The sequence below is a fragment of the Cyprinodon tularosa genome, unplaced genomic scaffold (genome assembly GCF_016077235.1).
Source record: "Cyprinodon tularosa strain WSP-4 unplaced genomic scaffold, ASM1607723v1 ctg192, whole genome shotgun sequence".
NCBI lineage: Eukaryota > Metazoa > Chordata > Actinopteri > Cyprinodontiformes > Cyprinodontidae > Cyprinodon > Cyprinodon tularosa.
Genome location: NW_024038688.1, coordinates 1186490 through 1199814, shown reverse-complemented (window position 1 = coordinate 1199814; position 13325 = coordinate 1186490). Strand labels below are relative to the sequence as shown.

Here is a 13325-nt window from a genome sequence, read left to right as displayed (position 1 = left end):
TAAAGTTGATAATTAAAACCTGTAATATGGTCTGTATGATTGTGGTCTTGCAGTCCATAGACAGCAGCAGTGGCGCCATTCAGTTGCATTTCCTCCTGACGAGACCCAGAGGAGAGAACCCAACATCAACCGGATAGAATCCATTCCAAAGTGGGCAGGTAGGATTCCTCAGTCTGTGAATATAATGAGAAAATATTTCACAACTATGTGCTTGGATTGAACTAAATGATTTGTCCTGAAATACTAGATCCCAGTTAAGGTGATCTGAGGACTTTCAAAGGATTGGTTCAATTCAGAAAAGCTTTGTAATTCAGTTTTATTTGACAATTATTGTCAAATAATAGGAATAACTATTTTCCATCTATGTAAAACATTTCAGATTTAAGTGCTACATTCATGATAACATTTCATTCTTCTTTTTTGATGTTTATCTTATAGTTTGGTCTTGACAAAGCCAAAATAACAATTGTAGGGAATCATCAGGGCATGCAGCAACAGTTTTATTATACCCTTAAGTCAGTGACTTTTAAAAAAAGACTTCAATGGAAAGGCTCAAACTAATCCTGAAATATCCAGCCCAACCTTTGCATTTTGAAGCCACTTCCTTCAGACATATATCTGCTGTGAAGACTAATGATTAATAAATTAAAACATAATAAGGATCCACACTGACACTGTTGCTGCCACTTCTTTTTGCATTCAGGAATATTGAAGTATAAATGGGTCTAGTTCTTTTTGTTTATTCCAACAGTGAATTGAGATTTTTAAACAAAACTCTCCAGTATAATATTAGCTAGATATATTGTATTTCTACTCATTGATGATGCTACGATCACTAGGTCTGAAAATAGGTGAAAAATACTTTTACTTGAATGTCTACTCTAGAAAAATCCAAAACATGGTTCTTGCCATAATAACTCAAAAGCTCCAACTTTGTGTCTTCAAACAAAACTTTCCTCCAGAAAGAGTTTGGTCTCTATGAGGAAGACTGCATATAAAAAAATAAAAATAAAATAAAACAGTTTGTTTTGGAGCAGTTTGTTAATCACCCATATTATTGTTCTAAATGCAGTTTTTACATAAAATATGAAGTATACTTAGTTTGGTTTATTAAGTTAATTTTCACTTTTCTCTGATAGTTTTTTTTTATGAATAAGTACATATTTCATGGTTAAATGGGTGATTTTAAAGCTGTTTCATTTCCACATTCTAAGTCAACATACAAGTAAAACATGTGATTTTACAAATAATTCTAATGATCAAACCATAGATAACCTCCTGAAAGTGATACAACCACAAAAAAGAAGTAGAAAATACAGTTAGAATCCATTCTGAGTATGAAGGAAACACAACATTTTAATACATGATGGCACCCAGTTGGCTAATTATGCTACAGTCCATAATTCATTTCTTTTTAGCTCTCTTTTCAGTTCAGTTCTCTGCTTTATCTGATTCTATGTTTTTCTATTTCTGCAATCTGCAAACAAACCTCTGGAGAATTTTTTTTAATTTTTACTTAGGTTTTGGCTGCATTTAAAATAGATTTTGAAATTCTGATCCATGAATTTATTATGTTTTCCAAAACATCTTGATTGCCTCTGAACTCCTTGTTTATATTTAGTTTTACGAACTTTAACGACCAATGATTCAGAACTTACTCAAAGCTAAAAGAAAACTACCTAGATACATTTTTTATTCATTATTTTATTGCTTATGTTAATTCGAGTTCCTAAAACATCAGATCAAGGCACACTCCATGTGACCTTTGCAGCATTTCCATGTAGCACTCACCAGTTTTTTTATTTGTATCTTCCCAGTTGGTCTGATGCCACGGAGCATAATTTATATTTTGAAATTGCAGCAGATGCAATTTAAACTTATCACAGTTCTGCTGCCGTACAAGTCAGAAGTGATGTGTGCAGTGAAAAGTTATAATGTATTCTGTATATTTGTGGTCTTGTAGTTAACAGGGTACCACGACCCTTTTCACTTGCGCTTTCTGCCAATGAGACCCTGGAGCTTGAACCAAACAGCAGAAAGGAAACTTCAGCATCAAACTGGGCTGGTAAGATACCCCAGGCTTTGGGTATGATGATAAAGTATGTTTTAAATACATGTTTGGATATAACTGGATGATTTTCTTTTTACTTAATGATATTTTATTATGAAGACTTATTTATAATTGAAGATAGTAATTAATGCATTATTTCAATCAAAATAATCCATTAGGATAATACATTTAAAATGATTGAATTATCAATCAAACATTATTAACCAACCACATTATCCAGTGTGAACCTGAGTTAACCACTAGTAAATCTAAATTACCTAATTCATAAATGCATTGGATTACTACTCCTTGAACAAGAACCACAAAAAAGAAATTCTCACTATATGATAAGGATATTTATTCTAAGTATTAATTCAAGAAAACCCATAAAGAACTTTAAAGTAAACCAGTTAATGAAATAAACTAACCACTGACAAGCACCACCTGCATACTGTGAATAGATATCTGCACCTGAATAAATTCAGTTTGTAAAGGAGATTATCATAGTGGAACTGAAAACGAGAGCCCATATCTACGCTAAGGACTGGCAGCTGATAAAACTTTAAGGTTTAGATGTTGGTTAAGTCACTGAGTTGAGGGTAGGTCTTTATAGGGCTTGCAACTGGGACCTCATGAGATTTCAGGCAAAACATAAAAAAACAGCATGACAAAAAATTTCAATTTATTCTTTTTTGTATAAAGTCCTTTTTAACTTCAAGCAGTGATGGGTAGATGAGGCCTCACTCTCCAAATTCTATGGGTACTGTGTCACCACTGTGTAACTCTATTGCTCTATACTGGCACCTGCTGCATCTTAGACATCATTGCATCAGACACAGAGATTTGATTACTTATTTTTGTTTACAATAATTCAATTAATAGCATAACATGTATTGGGTTGTAAGGGAGTTACTCAGAGGAGTTACAGTTTTATAAACACAGGCTTATATTATGACTTTAATATGTATTTATTCAAGTTTTGTTGTTTTTTTTTTTATTTGAGATGGAAAGAATACAATGATAAGAATTAAATGGTTGAATTGAAGGATTAAATAAAATAGCCTTCATTTTATAATCAGTCATTGTACATTCCTCTTTTGGACAATCAATACTTTTGAGTGAGAGCAGTACTCATGGTACAACAAACAAGGAACACAAGTCAAAACGATAACAAAATACAGAGCTTAATAAACAAAGAAACCAAGTCAATATTCACATCTTCCACCACCTTCCTCTTTCTACTTATGTACACAGCCATTTTTGCCTGTCCTAACAAGAAATTAATCAATTCACATTTGCTCTTTTTTTGGCGTGTGAATCTAAAACCACAAATAAATCTATGTTTAGTGAACATTTCACCATATCTGTTGAAAATAGTTCTCAAAAGCACAAAAAGATCCGACAGACGAACACAGTCAGAAAAACAATGAAACACTATTTCTCTCTGTTCACAAAATGGACATTTATCTTCTACAGAAGGATTAATAACAGACACAAACGAATTAACAGCTACAATACCATGAAGGATTCTCCATTGTAAATCTGCATGTTTTTACGTTAGTGGAGGCTTATACAACGATTTCCATTCAGGTTTGAATTCAGGTTTTAAGGAGAAATGAGTTCTCCATACTGTGTCACTGCGTCCATTCAGTTTGTGTTGATTGAGAGTTTTAACAATCATTCTATAGAAAACTTTTCCAGAAGCTCCTTCCAGGGAGATTCCTTTATTGTCCACTGAATCCAAAAAAGGGCCAGAGCAGTTCTTTATTCCAGGAAACAGTTTGAAAGATGGAAAAGGATCCAAGTGATTTGGTGACACAGAACCCTCATGATAATCAGCCAAAAGTGAACACTCATGGTCACTTAACTTGTGCTTCCAGTAGCACAAGAGCTGACCGACAAATCGAACAGACTTTATTCCCAAACAGGCAGCGAGCTTAACAGGATCATCCAGCCGAGGTCCAGCCAGCTCCACCACCCTCCCAAGGCAATAAACTTTTGCAGTGTGGAGCAGTCTGGGGCAGGTTGTTGCCCCCCAAGTAGGAAAACCCAACAAACTCCCAAACAGAACCGGTTCCTGGTGCAGCCAGTGTAGAGACTCAGCCTGCTGTTGTCTCTCCTTCCTCAGCAAAGACCACACAGAGAAAATACTCTTGTAAAAAACTGGAAGAAGAGAAGAGTTTAAGTTGCTAGAGTCCATCAGAAAGAGAGGCAAATCCAGACCCATGCCACCGAATCTCCGAAGAATGCAGCATGATATACTCCTTCACACCAGATCTGCAGGTCCTGTGAGCAGTCTCTGGATAAACTGAAAACGAAAAGCAGCACCTCTGCTGGCCAGGTGGACCAGGCCTTGACCAGCTTCTTCTCTCGGCAAAAACAGGATACTTTGAGGAATCCAGTGAAGTTTATCCCAAAAAAAGTCTACCAGAACCCTTTGAACATTTGATAAAAGAGAAACTGGAGGATCAACACACATCAATCGGTGCCACATGGTGGAAGAAACTAGGTTATTAATGACAAGAACTCGTCCTCTATATGACATTTTAGGTAAAATCCACTTCCACTTCAAAAGTCGACCCTTAACAAACTTTTCATTACCCAAGAACACACCTAAATATTTAAGGCCACCTCTTTTCCACACTAAGCCTCCAGGCAGTCCGAGTTGATCCCCCAACCGACTTCCTACAGTTATAGCCTCACTCCTTCTCCAGTTTACTTTTACAGAAGAGATACAACCAAAATGAAAATCAGTATTGACTAAAACATCAATATCTTCCTGTGTGTTTACAAAAACAATTAAATCATCAGCATAAGCTGACAATTTTAAAGAGACATCACACCCAGGAATAGAAACACCACATAACTCTTTCCTCAGCTTATGAAGCAAAGGTTCAATTGCCAAAGAATAAAGCATCCCTGATAAAGAACAGCCTTGCCTCACACCTCTTGAAACATTGAAAGGAGCACTTAAGCCTCCATTTATTTTAAGTACACTCGCAATGTCATGATATAAAACCTGGATCATAGCTATGAAACCAGGGCTGAAACCAAAAGCAGCCAAAGTTTGCAACAAATACTGGTGTTCAACCCGGTCAAAAGCTTTTTCTTGATCTATAAAAATCAGACCAATGTCTATGCCCAATGAGCTGGAGATTTCCAAAACATCCCTGGTTAAAGTGACATTATCACTTATCAGCCTGCCAGGCACACAATACGTCTGGTCTCTGTGAATAACTGTAGACATAACTTCTCTAAGTCTGGTAGCCAAGACTTTGGAAAATATCTTGTAGTCCGTAGAGAGTAAAGAGACTGGTCACCAGTTCCTTAGATCCTGTAAATCTCCTTTCTTTGGAAGCAGAGTAACGACTGCCCGTCTGCAGCTCAGAGGCACCCAACCTCTTTGCAGGCTGTCTGTGACCACGTCCAGCAAGTCCTCGCCAATCACAAACCAGAAGGACTGGTAGAAGTCAACAGGAAGACCGTCCATGCCAGGGGATCTACCATTCTTTAGGCTCATCAAGGCAGCATGCAATTCATGCAGTGTGACCTGAGCCTCCAGTTTTCGATTGGCTTCAGCATCCACCTGAGGAAGTCCTTCGTAGAAACCATCGCTCACATCTGGATTCACCAAATGTTCACTCTTAAAAAGGTCTTTATAGAAACTGGCAGCAAACTTCCTGATCTCAGAAGAACCTGAGATTGTCATGATTGGTTCAATATCAAACCCACATGCAGAACACAACGGAGGCTGGGTAAAAGTTTAACAAAGTTTATTTTAGGATGTTGACACACAAATACATGAACTGGATCTGGGACAGGTCCAGGTTGGGTTCACTGAGGTCTGCAGAGATGATAGTTTGATTAGCTGGCAGGCAGATGAAAAAGAGTCCTTTTAGATAATTCAGATTCTACCTTGACGGGGTCCAGGTTTCTCTTTGTGAGAGAGGGAACAGTTGGGTCCAGAGACTGTTGGTTCAGCAGAGTACACAAGCAGCTGCAGCGTCTAGCTTCTGACTTTGAATGGCAGACCTTGATCAGAGTTTCCAGCTCAACACAGAGAGCAGCAGAGGGAATCCAAATAGGAATCTTCAGGTTTGGCTCACCAGGGCAGGAAGGCAGGTTAAGCTCACCCAGAGCTTCAGGCTTGAGACAGGTTTCCTGTGAGCAAAGACAGAGGGGGGTTAGAATCAGTTTTCTCCCTTGAGACAACTTAAGATTCTTTCAGGTAACAGAGGCTCAGGTTTCTAACCAAACTAAGGTCTACACTGCTGCGTCGAAGAAAGGTCTGGCAGCTGCTTATAAAGGGAGGGTCTCCTGATGAGTAGATGCGTCTCAGGTGTGCTGGAGGGCTCCAGCCCAGGAGACCCACGGCGCACTCTGCTGGAGGAAGGTGGTACATCCCCAGATCCCAACAGAGATAGTAAAACCACAGTCAGTCTTTAGGGAGTGAACAATATTTCTTTGTCCATTCTTTTTTTCAAGACCAAAGAAAAAATGAGACGGAGCATCCATCTCTGTTACACTTAGGAAGCGTGATCTGACCAGGGCTCCTTTTGCTGTTGTGCCCAACAGGTTGGCCAGAACGGCCTTTTTAGCTTTGAGGGAATCTAAAAACCCTTGATTTCCTGTAGATGCTGCCAAACCCTGCAGCTCTACTATCTGAGTCTCCAAGTATTTCATAGATCTGGTTATGTCTCTAGTGACATTGCGAGTGAACTGTTGACACAACTGCTTAATTTGAAAATAAAGATTTTGATTGTCTATGACTGATCCCAAAACACTCAAAAGCTTCCCTAAAAGCTCTATCGTTTAAAAGAGCTGTATTGAAATGCCAGTAGACACTCTGTAAACGAACATTTTTAATAAATACAGAGCAACAAACCAGACAGTGATCAGAAAAACTAACAGGAATTATTTGACAATTCTTAAATACATTCAGATGGTGCATAAATGCATATACACAGTCTAATCTTGCTAAAGATAAAATATTATCTTTAGAATGACACCATGTATACTGTCTCTGATTTCTGTTAAAAGTTCTCCACACATCTGAAAGATCAGAGGCTGCAGTCATCTGCCTAAGCCTCCGAGAGGATTCAGCATGAGGCTCTAAGTGGTTCCTGTCAAGTGAAGGAACACCCGCACCGGCTGCCATAAAATCGTCAGTTACAGCTTCACCCTCTCCCGCGGCACCACGACCCGCTTCGGCGGCACCGTGGCCCGCTTCGGCTGTACCGCATTCCGCATCGCGGCACCGTGGCCCGCTTCGGCTGTACCGCATTCCGCATCGGCGGCACCGCAGCCCGCTTCGGCGGAACCGCGTTCCGCATCGGCGGCACCGCGTTCAGCATTCACCAAGCGTGTGATTTTAAGTCTCTCTGGGCACGTTCTCGGTGGAAGCAAAGACCATATAATTAAACCCATCAACCCTAAAATTAAAGGACAGGTTAAGGTCGGTAGCTGTGTCTTTTGGGATCATAAAAAACCTGTCTTCAGTGACACACGACATGTTTGAGAAGCGGAGATTTACAGCCCAAAGAAACCATCTTTATGGGTGAAACTAGTTGTCCATAGCGGGACAGCTCTTTAGCAAGGAGATCATTTTTAATAAATGGAGGTGCATTAGAAATAAAAATCTTTTTAGCTGGAGTAACCAGCGGGAGAACCGGCGTGAAGGTGTCATGAATGACCACGCCCCTTTCAACCAAATCATTTACTTTAGATGTTTCATCAAGAAAAATCAAAATCGCTCCACTCATACGGGAAGCAGATTTCACACTGTCACAACCCACCACTCCTCCAGCGGCTAAGGCTGCCTCCTCTACTGAACAATTCACTGTCGGTATGAGTTTGACAGCATGCCAACGTGTCAGCTTTTCAAACTCTGCACCGCCCTCCACCACGGGCATGATGCCAAAAACGCCAAATCGATCCGGTAGCTTTGGCTACAACCAAAAATCAACTTAAGAATAGAAAAAAAAACAGTATGTAGAAGAAGGTGCTTTAAAAAAACACCTTACGAAGAAAAGGTAGAACACTCAAAAACCATTCACTCTGACACTCCCGTCTCAAGCTCCATGCACTCCGCCATTCACTCAGAGAGAGAAAGAGAGAGAGATCTGGAGGTTATATTTGTATTTCGGTGCTTGGTGCTGAGGCACTGTTAAAGGGGTTGCATTGTTTGTAATAAACTGTTCATACCACTGGGGGTCTTGTTGGAGGCATTTCAGCATCTTCCTTTCAATAGAAATGATTGCCAAACTCTTCAGTCTCTCCTGCCCCATGGAGTTTCTTGTGAAACTTTTAATACGTTTCAGGCAAGAGAAGCTTCTCTCAACTTGTTGAGGTGGCACCAATAGTAGCAATCAGAGACATTAGTCTGTACACCTCAGCCATCGCCTCATCAAGCCCGTTGGACTTCATGAAGCTTATGGCTTCGCACAGTTTTTTGGAGGAGTGGAGCTCATCATCACTGTAGTAGTGCTGCAGCTGTGCTTTTAATTCAGCCTCATCAAAGAAGTGGCCGTATGTCTCGAATAGGTTTGCTAATGCTTTGGTAGGGAATGCTGCCCTAAATGATTCGAATTTTTCAAAGTCTAATAGCTCCATAAAATGTAGACGATCGAGCTGCTGGAAGCGCTGGGTGAGCTGCGCTCTGATGCTGTCGTGCACTGCTTCGTAGAGAGATCTGTAAAACTCGGTATGACTCTGCTCACCCTGCCTTTCAACATCCTGAAAACAACATAGATTACTTCCATTGTTTCGTTTATTGATTTCAACAGTAATCAAAGGCACTATTCAACAAGTCGATGTCCGTTCTAGAGAATGAATGAAAAATTGCATGACACTGAAATTTTGTCATCCGATCAGCCCACCCTCTTCATTCTGATTGGGCACATCGACAAATGCAGCGTTGCAGATTGGCCGCTTGATGACAGGCTAGCATTTCGAGCTGACCCGTGCAAAGGGAGGACCGTCCTCCCTGTCCTCCATTCACTTCAATGTTAAAATGAGAAGCCCGCGCTACGGCCAGGTTTTGAGCATTTATAATGGGAGTCAATGAGGGGGTTAGGGAGGACGGTCCTCAGCGGACCGTTTAGCGATTTAGAAGTGCTAAAATAGAATTTTACCGCAAACAACCTACTAAATACCTATGAAATACCAACAATTATATATTTAATACGTTTTATGTTTTTATTATAATATCTTCTGCAAGTTCTGACAATTTTTATAGGGAGGATCTTCCTCCCTTTCCTCAATGGGGGAGACGCCATTGTCTTATACAACAACTTCAACTGTATGATGGTGATGATAATGAGTTCACAAAATCCCACCTTCTGGGAGCTTCTGAGCAAATATGTCAATGATTCTGTTGATTTCCAAATGTACGTCTTTGTGGACATATATAAGTAGCCAAGCCATATTTAAACATATTCAAGTATATAATTTATTTTGGATTTTTTCCAATAATTGCGCAAATATGTATGTAATACATTTAGTACGAAAGACATGCACACAGCTGTGCTTGAAAGTTTACATACCCTCCAATTAACCGAAATTGATAAATACATTCAAGCTAGTAATTCAAATAGCATGACAATGAAAAACCAAAAATTATTTACTAAATAATAATTTAGTACAATTTATTGAAAAAATACTGCTAAGAAAACAGTCCCAGACAAATTAAACTACCTCTCTGATGAATGAAGCAACATACCTATTTCACCTGACGAAATCTTAACTCTTAACGTGAACTGACCGAACATTTGATCAACATAAAAAAAACACCTGATTTCTATGACTGCCTCAAAGTGGTCCTCCGCAAAATTGTACATATATACAGTTTATATATATATATACATTAAATGTTTCTGCTTTACATACCTGCTTTATATATATATATATATATATATATATATATATATATATATATATATATATATATATATATATATATATATATATATATATATATATATATATATATATATATATATATGTATATACATATATATACGTATATATTTATATATATATATAATGTTTTGCTTTAATGTTATTGAAGAAATTTGCTCACAACTTACTGAATCTGCTTTATTTTTATTATAGAAGATGATGTCAGAACTTCGCAGAAACGCCATGGCGTGATGTATAATCAGCAAGCCTGTGAGAATAACAGTTTGTATTATTGATTATTTCAGAGATGTTTTGATTCTAGAAAAAACAACAACATTGTTCTAATTTTATTCAATGAGATGAAGAAAATAAAATATCAAAATACTTTATTCCAGTATTTATTTGGAATATTCAGTTGAATGGTAAATTCCCTGATAATGTAACTGTAACATAAAATAAATCTTTACTGAAGACCTTTTAAACTCATCACCAAGTTCTTTGATGTAAATGAGTTTGAACACAGACATTTGTAATGTTTGCTGCTTTCAGGTCCTTAAGGACTGGAATTTTACTTAAAAAGTCTGTACTACATTTGTGAAGTAGTAAGAATGATTCCCTGTAAACATATTAGAACTGTTTGCTTACAAATTGGAAATTGGGAGAACAAAATACAAGATGAACAACATTGGCTTCATGTGACCTTTGTAAAGTTTCTCTGCAGGGATGCGGCAGTTTAGATATTGGTAACAAATACAATAACTTTAAAACATCCATTAAAATGTGAAGTTTTTAAATGAACTTGATCAGTTGTCCCCTGAGAAGATGTAAAATAATCTAAATGATTGTGTTTTTCTAGTCTACAGGCAGCAGCATCCGCCACCAGGCCAGGTTCCTGCTGAGGAACCCCAGCGACTACATGCCATAAGACATCGAGAAACCTTTAGGCCACAGATGGATGGCAAGATTCCACAATGTGATATTATGATTTTAAATGAAAGCATATATATATATATATATATATATATATATATATATATATATATATATATATATATATATATATATATATATATATATATATATATATATATATATATATATATATATGTAAAGTCTTTAAACTGTTTTCTAACAGGTAAATCAAATCTGAACCACGTGGCATCTTTTGTTAAAGAAGGTAAGGTTTTATTCATCACGGAAAAAAACAACAACTATATCTTCATTATATTGGTAAAGAACAGAAAATAATGAAGTGCTTTTAGGTTAATTTATTGCCTGTTTCTTAAAGTGCCTTGCTTCAATGTTATTGAAGAAACTTGCTTACAACTTACTGAAATTGGCTGTATTTTGTATTATAGAAGATGATGTCAGAACTGTGCAGGAACGCCATGGCGAAACGTTTAATCGACAAGGCTGTGAGAATAACAGTTTGTATTTTTGATTATCTCAGTAATGTTTTAATTCTAGATGAAAAACTTTATATATGCTGAATTTATTTGGAATATTCAGTTGATTGGTAATTTCCCAGATAATGTAACTGTAACATAACAAAATAAATCTTTAGTGAAGCTCTTTTTGCACCAATTTAGATGTTGATAACTTTCCAGTTAATACTGTTTTAGATACAATACTTTTAAAAACATCCCTGTAAATATTGAAGGTTTTGAATGAACTTGATCAGTTGTCCCCTGAGAAGATGTAAAATAATCTAAATGATTGTGTTTTTCTAGTCTACAGGCAGCAGTATCCGCCACCAGGCCAGGTTCCTGCTGAGGAGCCCCAGCGACACCGAGAAACCTCTAGGCCACTGATGAATGGCAAGATTCTGCAATATCAGGATTTTAAATGAAATCATATATATATATATATATATATATATATATATATATATATATATATATATATATATATATATATATATATATATATATATATATATATATATATATATATATATATATATATATATACACAGTGGGGAGAACAAGTATTTGATACACTGTTGATTTTTCAGGTTTTCCCACTTGCAAAGCTTGTAGAAGACTGTAATTTTTGACCCACTCCTCCATACAGATCTCCTCCAGAGCCTTCTGGTTTCGGGGCTGAAGCTGGGCCACACAGACTTTAAGCTCCCTCCAAAGATTTTCTATTGGATTCAGGTTTGGAGACTGGCTAGGCCACTCCAGGACCTTAAGATGTTTCCTACGGAGCCACTCTTTAGTTGCCCTGGCTTTGTGTTTCGGGTCGTTATCATGCTGGAAGACCAAGCCACGACCCATCTTAAGTGCTCTTACTGAGGGAAGGAGGTTGTTGGCTAAAATCTCACGATACATGGCCCCATCCATCCTTCCCACAATATGGTGCAGTCGTCCTGTCCCCTTTGCAGAAAAGTATCCCCAAAGAATGATGTTTCCACTGGCATGCTTCACGGTTGGGATGGTGTTCTTGCAGTGGTGTCAAAAGCACACACATTTGTTACTTAAGTAGAAGTATAGATACTGCAGTTTAAAAACACTCTGGTAAAAGTTGAAGTATCAACTTGACCTCTTTACTCGAGTAAAAGTGAAAAAGTATTTGCTCCAAAAACTACTTAAAGTATAAAAGTATAAAGTAACCTTTAAATAATCAGCCAGATGCCGCTATATGAACTGAAAGCTAAATTTTTCAACTATTTCTAAAAATTCTTTGAGATAGGGCCAAGGATGAGGGAGGTCTTGTTGGTCTCCGTCTCCCGATACGCTCTCGCCTGTGTCCGACCTTTCAGACATTTCAACATCTTTTTCTGAATCCCACATTGTAGCATGGCATAGACAATTCACGTTAGCAGTTTGAAGAACACCTGCTTGCTTCTGATGATTTCCTTTAACTAACCAATGAGTGTTTGCGTTATATGACTCATCCAATGACACTAGTTTTCACTAGATGTGGATGGAGCCAATGATCTGCATTGGATGGCGCACATGACGGGAAATAAATATTTAGAAACATTAAATCAGGAGTAACCAATTAAAAATCAGTGGGAGCTTCTAAACTGGCTTTTGAAAAACTTTGATAATTTGCTGCTAATATTACAGATTTTTTTAGAATAAAAAACTAGCAGATGTGCATCATAAAAAAACAGAAATACAATTATAGAGCATTCAGTATTATAAAAAAAAGCCCACACTGTTTCTGAATAAATAGATTTTTGTATTAGTTAAGTTCTTTTCCGTTTATGTATCTTTCCTTGAAAATATGAAATGTCCCATGGTCCTGGATGCACCATAGCTATCTGACGCTCGCGAATGCATCACACTGGTCTGTGAACGCTGTGCTGTCACGGCGGCATCACTGTTTATTGTTGTGTGTGAAAAACAAGAGACTACAACAAATAAAT

General features: G+C 37.6%; 1 long non-coding RNA gene across 1 annotated transcript; it reads left to right on the top strand.

Annotated features, from left to right (window-relative positions):
- Window positions 1–11045: 11045 nt before the first annotated feature.
- Window positions 11046–11753, top strand: LOC119782367. Its single transcript, XR_005280660.1, has 3 exons — window positions 11046–11126; window positions 11308–11364; window positions 11680–11753. It is a non-coding gene; the product is annotated as an uncharacterized LOC119782367 (long non-coding RNA).
- Window positions 11754–13325: the final 1572 nt, after the last annotated feature.